Genomic DNA, 14,386 nt, shown 5'->3' with positions numbered 1-14,386 from the left:
TTTAGAGTTAAGCTAATGTGGTGGAATGATCCCCAAGCCAAAACCTCTTCATTCATTTTCCAATCCTTCACGCAACTGCAGACTAGAACCAAATGCTCAAATATCCTTCTTACATAACTAAATGGAAGTGAGCGTTTCCCTGTCTCTTTATCTTCCACCCTTGTTCTCCAACTCCTTTTTTATTTATAGAACCAGCTGGAATTATAATTTACCGGTGTGCTAAGGGCACATCAGTGATTCTCCAGATGGCTCAAACTAACCTGTGAGAGTACATTTCTTTTCACATTTGATCTTAGAATAGCCAATATGTTCCTAGCAAGAACTAAGCAATTGACCCATGTATTGTAATGTTTCCTTTTACCTGTTTTCTGATGATGAATACTCATATTCCTTGATATTATCTATCCCCTATACATCTCTGTATATTTTCCTCTTTAAGATTTTTCTTTATATTTAATCTGAGGACAAGTAGGAGGGAAGCTTTTAATTTTAAAAAAATTATTTGATATTTAAGCCAGCTTTTCCTCCTAGCATATGTTTCAGCTTCTGAAATGCAGGTCTTAAACTTCATGTTGAGAATTGCAGATATTTATTCTAAAAGCATTTCTGAGAAAGTAAAAATATAACTATAAATAAATGAAGACAAAAGGAAGATGGGGAAGAGAAAGTTATGTTTAAAATGTTCTTCTAAAACCTCTGATCAAATTCTCTGCCAAATTGTACAGAATGAAGTTACATAATATCAGTTTTCTTACTGTAACCAAGTGTTCACACCATCAGCGCAGATTTTGCATTTTATTCAGTTTTAATCATCAGAGAAATGCAGATTAAAACCATAGTGCAATACCAACTTACCTGAGCCAGAATGGCCATTGTTAAGAAGTCAAAAAACAATAGATGTTGGCACACATGTACTGAAAAGCAAATGCTTATATGCTGCTGGTAGGAATGTAAATTAGTACAATTCCCATGGAAAACAGTTTGGAAATTTCTCAAGGAACTAAAAGTAGATCTACCATTTGATCCAGCAATCCCACCACTGGGTATCTACTCAAAAGAAAATAAGTCATTATATCAAAAGGACACCTGCACGTTTATGTTTATCACAGCACAATTCACAATTGCCAATATATAAAATCAACCTAAGTGTCCATCAAAATATGAGTGAATAAAGAATATCTGGTGTATATATTACCATGGAATACTACTCAGCCATAAAAATAATGAAATTATGTATTTTTCAGCAAGTTGGATAGAACTGGAGACCATTAACATAAGTAAAGTAATTTAGGAATGGAAAAACAAATACTGCCATGTTCTCACTTAGAAGTGAAAGCTAAGCTGTGGATATGCAAAGGTATATAGTGTGGTATAATGGACACTGGAAACTCAGAAGGGAGGAAGGTGGGAGGGAAGTTAGGGATGAAAAACCACCTGTTGGGTACATGTGCCCAACTATTTGGGTGATGGGTACACCCAAAGCCCAAGCTTTACCATTTTATAATTCATCCATGTAACCAAAAGCTACTTGTAACCCTAAAGCTATTAACAATAATTTTAAGACATAGACACTTGAAGACACTAAGCCTACTAAATTCAGGCATCACTATGAAATTCACAATAATGATTCACTGAGTAAATTCAAATTTACTTGTTACTCTGTTAAAAAAAAATAAAATTTCAAAAAAATAAAATAATGAAAAGCAAGAATTCTAAAATGATCCTAAGAACTGTAAATAAACTAGCAATGAAAATGTTCATTAGAAATAAAGGTAGGTATGATAATTATATAGTAATATATATAAAATAAAGAGCCAAAGGAGCGAATAGTCATGAGTCAATGATTCTGTAATTCTGGTTATTCTGGTCTAAAACCAACTAGATGCAGCAAAATAATGTTTACAGTAAATGAAAATATTCTAGAGTTGTTTCAATTGTCAAAATGACTTTATTGGGCCAGATTGAGAGTAAAGATGTGTAACTATTATTAAAATATAAGCAAAATTTAAGAATATGAGAATGTTTATATTCATATAAAGTGAACCATAAAAGCTTTCCACTGCCTATTCTGAGCAGTGTTTATTCACTCATTTGTTCTCCCAACATACCCACTGTGTGCCTGTATTATGCATATTTGTCGAGAGTGAGAGTGTAGTAAGAAGCAAAACAATTAAAGAAATGTTAAGAAAATGTCAGCAACTTGTCATTCATGGTGATTGTCTTTGTTTCCCTGCAGCATAGGAAGAGGGTCGCAGCTAATATAGATCGGAGGCAGGATTCAGATGGCTTTCTTTGCTACACTCTGGAACATGGGTTTTGGAAGATGGATTTTGTCCTTTATCCATAGGTAAATGGGAAAACTGATCATTTTGAACAGATGAGGGTCGTTTATTATCAAACTTCCTCAGAAACTCACAATGGCAGCAATATGAAGGGTGTCGTGGGAGGGTATGAAACTGTAGACAAACACGCGTTAGAAGACCATCGGCAGAACAAGATGAGAGATGAGGAGGGCCTGACTAGAGAGGTGGAGTTTAAGAACTTAGTGATGTAATTTTCAGGACTTAGTGATGATTAGACAATAGGACTGAAAGAAAAAAAAAAAGACACAAGTCCAGTGTGGCTCCTGGTTTTGTGTTATGAACAGCTTGGTGAATTTCTAAAAACGAGGACTGCAGAAGGAAAAGTGGGTTTGTGGAAGATGGTGTCGGCTTAGGACACGCGAAGCATCTGAGATGCATCTCAACAGTAGACAGTTGAGACAGATAAGTCTTGAGTTCGGGAGAGGCCTGAGCAGGGTAAAAATATTTGTCAGATTTACAAATCATCAGCATAGGTGACTGTTGAAAGCCAGAGAGTAATAAGCTTGCCTGGAGAGAGGTTGTAAGAAAAAAAAAAAGTCTCAATAGCAGACTCCTGGAGAACATAAACACCTAAGTTATCATTAAAAGAAGAGAAATTAGCAAAGGAGAATTTTAAACAGGAAGGAGGACTACCAGGAGAGAGTCATGATTCAGAAGTGATGGGAAAAAAAAAAAAAAAAAAGACAATTTCAAAATTAAATAAGATAAGGACTGAATGATAACGTCGTCTTTGGCCATAATTATGTCATTGGTAAACTGCCAGAGCAAATTAGCATGGTAAATTGCAGAGGCTATGACCAGTAAAATTTAATATGCACCAATCTTATCAATGATCATGTCATCAATTCTAAAAATTACATAGAAATAACTTATTCAATAGACTAAGTGTGTTTTAGAATGAGAAAGTATTTGCATATGCTACATAGAAAATTGATTTAGAAATTATATTTTCTAGAAGAAAATTCCTTCCAGTTAAAAAAATTCTGATTAAAGTAATTGTATTTTGGGGATATGAGCCCCCACTTCTGGCCTTCATGGAATAATTGATACTGGACTAACACTCCTGTTGTATACAGCTAGAAAGCTAGACAAAATATGTAAAATAATGTTTTCAGACACTGGAAAATAGGCAGCACAAGGCAGTGATCTCTGAAGAAGAGAAATAAAGAAAGATGAGCCCTGTGATCCCCCAAGCTTTCTGAGAGAGACAGGCAAAGCATAAATATCTCACTCATTAGAGCTCGGAGACAGTAAGGTATTTGGAAGAGCAGAACAGAAATGGAGAGAAGGGAGTACACAGAGCAAGTGCTCCAGAAACCTTCACAGGGCTAACCTTGAGTGGTGGAATAAAGCTGTCCGTGATGAGGGACACTTACGACTGAAGTAACTGCCAAGGAACCATAAATTCAACAACCAATGGAACTTGCACAGAGCTGGATTGCATTCACGCTCCAACCAACCAGAGTGAAGAGAACTTGATGTACACTCTGATTTTCAGTAGAGATTAGAGAATAGCCATGACTTAGGAAAAGGCCTAACCTAACAAAATAATAAAAGATACTCTAGAACAGCCCTAACTAAACTTAAAAACAAACACTGAAAAGATCAAGCTGATTCCCAAGTAAGTTGCTTTCTGACCAAAATAAACTTAATACTCTTTAAAAGAAGACAGTAAAACCCAGACAGTCACCAATGAAACATCAAACATGTCCAGCATCCAATAAAAATTTATTTCACAAGAAAATAAGTGGGAAATCATAACCTATAATTACAAGAAAAATCAGCCAATAGAAATAAACCCAGATAGGTCAGGCACAGTGGCCCATGCCTATAATCCCAGCACTTTGGGAGGCCAAAGCAGGCAGATCATGTGAGGTCAGGAGTTTGAGACCAGCCTGGCCAACATGGTGAAACTCCATCTCTGCTAAAAACACAAAAATTAGTTGGGTGTGAAGACAGGCACCTATAATCCCAGCTTCTCAGGAGGCTAAAGCAGGAGAATTCCTTGAACCTGGGAGGCAGAGGTTGTAGTGAGCCGAGATTGTGCCACTGCACTCCAACCTGGGCAAGAGACTCCATCTCAAGAAAAAAAAAAAAAAGAAAAGAAAAGAAATAGACCTAGTTATTATGAGAGCATGAATCAACAAGATAGGTTTTTAACTATTAAAATAGATATTTAAGCTATTATAAATATGTTCAAGGATTTAAAGGAAACGATGAATGAAATAAGAAAATTAAACCTTAAAAAAGAACCAAATTGTATGCCTAGAGCTGAAAATGCAATATTTGAAATTAAAATTCACTGGATCGGCTTACAAGCAGATTAGATGCCTCGGAAAAAGAGATCAGTGAACTTAAAGGCAGAAAATAGACTTTAAAGAGAAACACACTAACAGATTTAGACGAATAAATCCATTACTTTAGATGAAGTGGGAAAATTCCTTCAAAAACACAAATTGCCAAAGCTGAAATAGCCTTGTATTTATTAAAGAAATTCAACCTTAATTTAAAATCTTCCACTGACACACAAACTCAAAAATAGGTTTGTATAACTTCACAATATTGTATCAAATGTTTAAAGGTGAAATAATTCCATTACACATAATTTTTTAATACAATAGAGTCATGGGGAACACTGCTCAATAATTACAAAATAATAAAAATCATTCCAACAAAGATTCGCAAGAGTTGTAAGAGGAAAGATATTTTTCTGAATATTATGTTCAAGAATAGAGCTATGAAGAATCTGAGAGTTAACTTATAGGTAAAGGGTTTCACTAGGCAGATATACAATCATTCTATTTGGGAGGAATGATGTGGAATAATATGAAGTAAAAACGTTTATGTGCTTGGGGAAGTGGGTACAATTGGACCATCTCACTGGATTCATTTCAGAGACTTTTAGGGCTAGGTTTAGGCTTCAAAAATAGATAATGTCATAACCATACAACACCTTGCATTCCAAGGAAAGGGGTTTGGATTTTTATTCCGGAAGCAGTTGGAGGGTCAAGGAAAGATTTTGAGCATGGGAGTGGCACAGTCAAACAGAAATTTTGGAATCTTGATCCGATAAAAGCTATTTGGCTTATAGAGAAGAAAGTTTAGGACAAACAAGACAGGACAATCCTGCAGTGGCCTGCTGTTCCTTGGGAATGGGAAGAATGCAGTACTCAGAGAAAGCCTCAGGGTAGATTCAAAGCACATCAGCCCCCAAACTAATCACATTCACATTCTCTAAGTAGCAAGATTTAAAATGAACAGGCTACTGCAGGCTGTCATTTCTAAGCCCCAAATGAACCTCATATGGGGTGAAATTTTATCAGTAGTACCTTACCCATGTGAGAAAATAAATATTACTTCAATTTATGCTGTGTTCTTGATCTGTTAAAGCAAACTAAATATGACCTGAGAAGGACTCTATAATTCTATAGTTGAGTCCTTGTGGATTAACTGTAAACTAGCTTAACAGACAAAATTAAAAACCTAAATTAGTAGTACACACCTGTAACAATAGCTGAGTGTTGGCCAATCCCAATGTCCATATTTCAACCACTCATAGACTGCTGAATGTTCAAGCTGTGTTCAAATAAGGCAAATGCTGAGCTGTAACCAATCTCACTGTTTCTGTACCTCACTTCTGATTCCTATATGTCACTTTACCTTTTTGGTCTATAAATTTGTTCTGACCGTGAGGCACCCCTGGAGTGTCTGTGAATCTACTGTGATTCTTGGGGCTGCCTGATTCATGAATAATTCATTGCTCAATTAAACTCCTTTAAATTTAATCCATCTGAAGTTTTTCTTTTATCAGATGGTGTCAGAAGTAGGATCTGCCACTTGTGTCCATTGATCTCTCAGAGTGGCTAGGGATCATGGGTAAACTCTTGGATTTTGGAGCTTCACGGATTTGTGTGTTGAACTCGCCAAGTTTCTATGAGCAAATTTCTGATCTAAACTGTGTTTGGAGTTGTGACAGAAACTGAACTAGGTCCAGGAACAGATATGATCTGGGAATTAACTGGCTTGGATCCAGTTAGAGAGGCCTCTTACATCTGACCGGGTTAGAAAGGAACTGGTAGTAAGCAGTAATGTTGCAGGGGTTATAAAATTTGGTTTTTGAAAATTCACAGGGATTTTGTGTTTAATCCTTTGTTTCATTTTCTTGCATGCCTAGGTAGGAAAATCGTTGGCTAAGTAATTCAAGAGAACCTGAGTGTAAAGTCAGTATTTTAGGTAAAAATGGGATCCTTAATTTCTGAAAAACTGAGTTCCTTCTGGCTTATACATTAGGCCTGGGAGGCAGCAAAGTCTTACAGAAATGGCAAAATCTTACTAAAGATAATTTACAGTGGAACGTTGTGAATGAACAACAATGCACCGAAGTACGTTTAAAAAGGAGGGTTCTCAGTAAAGAGCCCTTCTGGCTAAGAACGGGTTTGGCACTATGGAATGTCAGCTGCTATTCTCTTTGGAATAATCTGCCTTGCACTCTTTTCTGATGGCAGTGGGTGACAGGATTAGGCACGTACAGGATTGTGGGACATGGGAAGCTTTTTCCTCCCCCCACCAAAAAAGGGGAAACTTGAAAGCTGATGGGACTGCTGAAAAAGATCCCTTTGCTACTAACAAGTGGCCTCCTGAACTTTTCGGTGTTGTTAAAATGAATGGGTCTTGCTCTGGTCTCCCTGAGCTCTTCAATTTCTGTACCCTGCCACAGGCAATACTTTCCTTTTTCTTCTTTTCCTTTCCTATGTTTTCTATTACTCAGGGCAACCATTTTGCCCAGAGACTAGGAGTTGAAACTCCTAGTCAGATGTTGGATTAAAAATGATGGGGCCTATTTGAGGGCAAATTTAAGCCTTGCCAGTTTGATATTGTTTGCTAAGCAGAGTAGCTAATGTCTATGTTTTATCACACGTATTTTGCTCTGCCCAGAATGAAAAAAGAGAATTTTCCTTTTTGATGTGGCTTGGCCCCCAGCACGATGGTGTGGCAAGCTAGGTCACTAGGGCCACTCAGGGAAAGGGAACCTAGAAGCCTGGCATGCTGGAAAAAGGGTGTTTCTTACCAGTCCAATTCCTGGCTTCTCTCTGTCTGTGCAAACGGTCGAATGTATGGTAAAATCACTGTTTTCTCCATCTTGTTTTATGTCTTTGGGAGCTTGACCCTGTAACAATGTGGCAGTACTTTCTGTTGGTCTCTACCTTCCAGGGAATAGGTATTTTAGGGTTTATGTCATAGTTAGTTCCTAAAATTATCTTGAGTAGTTAAAAGCCTTTGCAAGCTCAAAATCAACTACTCTAGATGCCTTCTGGGAAAGGTAATAAAGGCTGCCTTGTGCTGTTGCTCAACAGCTAAGGTTCTGACCTTTCATACTAGCGATCCAGGTTCAATCCCCAGTTTAGGAAATAAGTCCTTTCTGGTTTAATAACTGCATGAATTTATTTAGTGTCTTCTTCTCCATGAACTATCTTAAGTTTTCTCCCCTCTGAGTACCTGGGAGGTTAGCCTTTGGTAAACTTTAAAAGCTGGAAATTTCAGCCATTTGACCTGGCTAAAATTAGGCAATAAGAAATTTTAAAAGGATTCTATTAAAGAGTGCTATAGTTAAAAGTCGGCTTAATTAAAAGTGAATGTTCAAGCTCTAACATTTTCTAACTCTTTGGGAAAAATGAGAGGCACCAGAAACCCCTTTCCTGGCTCCATTCTTCCAAGGACTCCACCATAAAGCCAATAACCAAGTAAGAAACTTAAAAACTGGCAAATGAAAAATCTTGCATCTACTGTAGTAATCTTCTATCTAGCTGCGTAATTATAAATGTGTTGTGTGTAGTGTTTATATAAAAGAGCTCTAATTAATTTGCTTAAACACAAATAAGCACTTAAATATTTTGAAGGCAAAAAAAAAAACTGCAATGCCTTTTAGTTCATGTAACTTTAGTAATCTTTAGGAAATAAAAACAGCTTCAAAGATTATTGATAAAATAAAGACATTTTGGCTAAATTATGCAGGTCAAATGTTAGGTTTGCTAAATGCTTTAAGGTCATAAACTGCTTTGACTTTTGAAAATTGTTCAATTTATTTTGGAGACATTAAATTATAAATAAGGCCTGGGGATATATGGAATTAGCCACATCCCCTAGCTTTGAAAAGAAGGTTATAAAGAAAAGAGATTTTATATAAGAAAGAGTGTTGTATGATAAATTCTTGTCCTAAAGTAAAATGACTGGTTGTTTAAAAAGAGGGATATTTAGGGCAAGTCAAAAAGTCTAAACATGTTGCAAATGGTCAGTGTAAGTCATGAAATAATTTATGAAAAGGAATTTATGCCAGAAATGTTATACAATTTAAAGGTGATCGGGCCTCCTAAATGAAAATGCCACTATGACACTTAACTGTATAGCCTTGCCTGCTTTACAGCTAGGTAAGTCTGGGATACGTGGAGTTGGATGCTAGAAAAAGTCAGACATTATCCACATTCCTCTCTGGGTCCTAGGCTCCACACCTAGTACATAATTAAAATCTCTTACTTACAAAGGTGTTCACCAAAAGTAAAAGTCACTAAGAGTTAATATTGTAATATGTAATTGAGACTACTGAAAAAACAGGTTTATAGGCAAGGTATGTAAGGAGAATGAAATGTGTTTTTTGTTAGCGATTTTAAGAAGGTATGGGAATATAAATGTTTGCCTACGTTAAAGGGTTAAAGGATTCTTTTAAATTAAATAAAACTAAAGGTTTGAACATGTTGTGGAAGATTTATAAAAATTAATTGTAAGAGATTCTATGCATGAACATATTGGCTAAATAAAATGGCATTATTCAGTTTTTTCCATAAATTGGATATTGGAATAACAGCATAAGAGAGTTTTCTTAGAATGTTATTCTCTGAGAAAAAAATTGTAAAGGGTTATAAAATGATGGTCAATACTAATTTGAAAAGCTGAGGATAGAGGTTTGGTGAGAATGCTATTTAAAACTAGCTTTAACGATTAAAAAATACTAATGGAAACATAAAATTTGGTTTTCTCTTTTAAAATGAATTTTATGTACTATTGAAAGATAATGAAAGGTTTTGTTTACCTTTTCAGTAAACTAAAAAAGAAAAAGGGGAGGAAAGGAAAGAAACGAGACAGAGTCAGTTGGCCTCATGCTATCTTCATTGGGTCTTGTTTGGAAAGCTGAGTCTCCTCTCTATCAGAATAATGTTTTTTACTTTTAAAAATTTTTGAGTTATCATTTTGGCTAAGTGAATGACTTACGGTAACCTAAGATACTATTTTGTAATATCCAATGTTTTAAACCATTAGTATTTAACAAACCTTTCAAAATCAAGCTCTAGATTGTCATTCTACATCAACTAACACTAAAATTGTTTAAATATACAATTTGAATGAACTCCATGGTCTAAGTCAGATTACCTATGATAACCTATTAGTTATCAGCGCTATGCATGTAAATTGGAGAAACAGCTGGTATTCAAGAGGACATAAGTCCAATTCTAAGCATGGATTCATGAAGAATCAGGCTGGCCACCTTGTCCTTCCTGAGTCTGTAAGTTTTTGTTCTGCATTCCTTAACTCATCATGGAAAAAGAAAGATAAAATAATACAAATTGAATATATTGATGTGGTGACTTATAAATTGTGGAAATAGTTTAAAACCAATGTTTGGTACCATATTCCTGGGAAGACAATCAAAGCATCAGGTACATTTGGCTACCTAATGGGCCATTTAAACATTTATAAAGGGATTTCACTCAACTGTCATTTTCGATGTTTTTTTTTTTTTTTTTTTTTATCTGACAGAGTCTTGCTCTGTTGCCTAGGCTGAAGTGCAGTGGCATGATCTCAGCTCATTGGGTTCTAGCAATTCTCCTGCCTTAGCCTCCTAAGTAGGTGGGATTACAGGCACATGCCACTCCTAGCTAATTTTTTGTATTTTTGGTAGAGAGGGGGTTTCACGATGTTGGCTAGGCTGGTTTCAAACTCCTGACCCTCAAGTGATCCACCCACCTCAGCCTCCCAAAGTGCTGGGATTCTGGTTGTATAAAAGCTTTCCCATGTAAGAGGGCTGATCTTATAACAGTAGATTATTATGCTACAGTGTATTTCCACCAGGTAAAGAAAGCCTTTTATGGTTCATTGAGGACAATCCCTTCACAATCTAAAACCTGAAGATTGGATCTTCTGAGAACATCAGAGAAAGACTGTCTTTGCCATCCACACTACAGCAAATTTTAAAGCCTGGAACCTTGGGTTCATAATCTCACGACGGAGAAGGGTCCCTCCACACTCCTGGAACTGTACACCCATTGGAACCCTTCAGATAAAACTAACAAGGAAAGTTTCTCCCCAGAAGAAGATGGCGTCCTTGATGTGAACAGCTTTTCCCAAAATCACAGAACAAGACTTCTACTATCACGAGATTCTTATCTTTGAATATTTTTCCTTGTTTATGCCTCTATGAACAATACAAATGAAAAGGGGATCTATTATGTGCACTTATAAGGTATCCTTTTATTTGTGAAGGATTTTGCAGCCAGCCTTATACATGAATAACCTTTAATAGATAAAAGATGAAGGCCCAACGTAGGTGAGAAACTTTAGTGGTACATACATTGCCTCAGACTCAGTCAAAACTCCTCTTAACCACATCATGGATTAAAGACAACATTGCCAGGATGCCTTCGCTCTCCTAGAAGCACATCATTTTTCCATGTTTTACAATAAAAGAGGCAATAATTAGAAATGTCTCTATCATAATAGGCTCTATAGCAAATTCTACTTTCAAGGATATCGTTACACAACAGACTTTAAATTTTCTTGTAAAAGATATGCTAAAAAATAGAATTGGCTAAAAATTAAATTACCTGTGCAACTGCTGACACTTGTGGCCTGTGGAGAAATACATCAAATGTAGATTATAAAAATTCAGTTATAGAGGATTAATGAAAAGACACTTAGTCAAGCGAGTAGACTCTTCATCTAGCTCATTCTTTTATCTACTTAATTTTTGATGGTTTGGATTATGGGAACCCTGGGTGTGGAGCATAGTCCAAACTCTTGGTATTATCCTCCCAATAGTCATAGTAATAGCCTCCCTGATGCGCTGTATTTTCTCAAAGTTTTTAAATGTTTGCGTGCAGCCATCTCTAGAATGTCAAATGGTCTCTCTTCAACAGGAATGACAAAAGCTGAAAGAAATGTGGACCATGAGGACACTGTAACACATGAATGACATGCTGAGACTGGAAACCCAAGATGATCGCAACTGAGAGTGGCACTGACATCATAAGTTTTAGTCATACTCTCACCTAAGTGAGAACCTGGCCAAAAAATGGGATTTTTTTTAAACAAAATTATGGGAGGCCATTATTTTGCACTGAGCTAACGCACAGGGCCCAACAAACCAAATAGAGTCACTCATGCTAAATGTGACATAGTCAAGCTAAACCTTTAGGAAAACACATAGATGCTAGCATGAACAGACCAGGTTTTGTTTTTCTCCTGTTAACAGAATGTTCCAGCATAAGGAGGTACCTTCTATTCAGTCCTTATTCCCTCCTTGTAAAACTCACTGTTTCACTGTTTCCCAGTGGGTTTCAAAACCATATAAGTACATTTACGATAGTGATAGTAACATCAATATCTAAGGTTTTGGTCAATCTCTCGATATTGAGAAAATGACCAAAAGGGGAGAATTGTCAGAGCAAACTAAATATGGTCTGAAAAGGACTCTGTACTTCTATAGTTGAGTCATTGTGGATGAACTGTAACCTAGCTTAATAGACAAAATTAAAAACCTAACTTAGTAGTATGCACCTGTAAAAACAGCTGAGTGTTGGTCAATCCCAGCGGTCATAGTTCAACCACTCAGAAACCGTGTAATGTTCAAACTGTGTTCAAGTAAGGTGATCCCTGAGCTATAACCAGGCTCACTCTTTCTGTACCTCACTTCTGATTCCTGTATGTCACTTTTTTTTTTTTGTCCATAAATTTGTTCTGACCACGAGGCACCCCTGGATTATCTGAATCTGCTGTAATTCTGGGGGCTGCCTGATTCATGAATCATTCATTAATCAATTAAACTCTTTTAAATTCAATTTGGCCAAAGTTTTTATTTTATTAGATCCAAATGACACTTAAATTTAGTCCCAAATGTCTGTGCATGAAATCTCTTTTAGGTAAGATCCATATAGCTCTCTGCCACAATTTTTAACACGACACTAAGTTCAAGTAAGTTTATAATGGGAAGCAATTATCTATATACGTTGTACATATATTATATTTTCTATTGACTTTAGGAAGATGAACTGATCTACCAAATTTGAAAATGATCAATGCTGATTAAATCAGATATATTTTATGTTATCTATAGTTTTATTCTTTTGCTTTCAAAATGAAACTTGACTAATGCATGTTTTTCTCTCCTCAATTAGCTAAGGTCTATGTGCACATATGTCTGAGGTAGCACTCAATCCTCTGCATTTCTCTAGTGAACATTGTCAGGGGACTAAGGCGGACAAGAATATGATATGCTGTGATTTCATAGCAGTAAATAAACCACAGCAATGAAATTTACATTGTGAATTTGTTAACAGCGCAATTGATATATGATAATTTTCATGACAATCATTGTAAAGAAAGACACTGTTTCCATGCTACTCTACTCCAAGCAAAAAATCAAAACAAACAAAAAACCATTAAGATACGAATAGTTAGTGTCACAGGAAAATTATGAATACTTTAAATACTGTTCTTTTGGGTGAATATAGAAAATATTCACTCACCCCTTCATTCATTTGTTCAACCAGCATGTGCTGAGTTTTGCTCTCCCTTGGGCACTGCAGTGGTTTGAAGTGAGTGAGATCCAGAGCCCTCCACAAGGGGAACAGGGACCAGCACTCATGTAACTCCAGCAAATTACTAAGGTAATATTGTAAGCAAAAGCTCCCCTTAAAACACTTCACAGGCTTGAAAACAATTTTCAAAATTCATGGAAATGAAAGAATGCATAAAATCCCTCACATTTCTCAAGTCTTACAGCTCCATAAGATTATGAAGTTATAAAATATTGTTTTATTTTATAATAGTTTTTAAAGTTGTAAAATATCATACTAGCAATATTTAATGCAAAAATACTCTCCTTAAGAAGTCATTTGTACACAATAAGCACTTACTGTCTGACAAAAACTGTAACAAGAGCTGTCCCTTCGCTGAAAAAGCTCACAGTCTAATAGTAGGACTCCTATTTGCATGCACCTTACAGTTTACCAAGGGATTGTTTTTTAACCCATTCGACTCTAACATCCCGTCAATTAGGGAGGCAGGTAATGTGCTATTTTTCTAGAGATCAGCTAGAATACCAAGACCTCACGTTTGTACAGTTGGTAAGTGGTGGAATGAACATGAAACATCTAACTCCTAATTCAGTGCTCTTTCAAATGCAACACACACAAACACGTATTCCCTTTCAAGTTCTCTGTCGCACATGGTCATGAAATTTGGGTTTACACCAAATGTGAAAACATTGGTTTACATTTTCTTAAGTGAAATATCTCACTATATCAGATTATGACTCTATCATCAGGTGGCTGATGTACAAGGAAAAGAGTAGGCTTTATAATTATACATGGCCAATTACATGGCGGGTCCTTTCTTACCACATTACATGTATTAAATCAATTAATCCTCAGGATAATCCTCAGGATAATTGGCAACAACTTTCTGTTGTCATCTACTGTTATTATCTTCATAATAATGGATATCCATGATTATGAGGAAACTTGTGTTATATAAGAAACACAAAAGTTAAATAACTTGTCCAAGTTGATATAACTAGAAAGTGACAGGCATTTATTAGGTTGGTGCAAAAGTAATTGCGGGTTTTGCCATTACTTTCTTTGAGATGGAGTCTTGCTCTGTTGCCCAGACTGGAGTGCATTGGTACAATCTCGGCTCACTGCAAGATGCACCTCCCGGGTTCACGCCATTCTCCTGCCACAGCCTCCCAGCAGCTG

General features: G+C 36.2%; 1 long non-coding RNA gene across 1 annotated transcript in view; it reads right to left on the bottom strand.

The window, feature by feature from the left end:
- LOC108533194 (uncharacterized) overlaps positions 1-14,386 on the bottom strand; it is a 320,686-nt gene that overhangs the window by 83,565 nt on the left and 222,735 nt on the right. Inside the window, exon 5 of the long non-coding RNA XR_001886679.1 lies at positions 11,237-11,261. This is a non-coding gene — a long non-coding RNA (uncharacterized LOC108533194). The remainder of the gene's footprint in view (positions 1-11,236; positions 11,262-14,386) is intronic.

The sequence above is a fragment of the Rhinopithecus bieti genome, unplaced genomic scaffold (assembly GCF_001698545.2).
Source record: "Rhinopithecus bieti isolate Rb0 unplaced genomic scaffold, ASM169854v2 scaffold_10706, whole genome shotgun sequence".
Lineage (NCBI taxonomy): Eukaryota > Metazoa > Chordata > Mammalia > Primates > Cercopithecidae > Rhinopithecus > Rhinopithecus bieti.
This window is presented reverse-complemented; position numbering and strand designations above follow the sequence as displayed.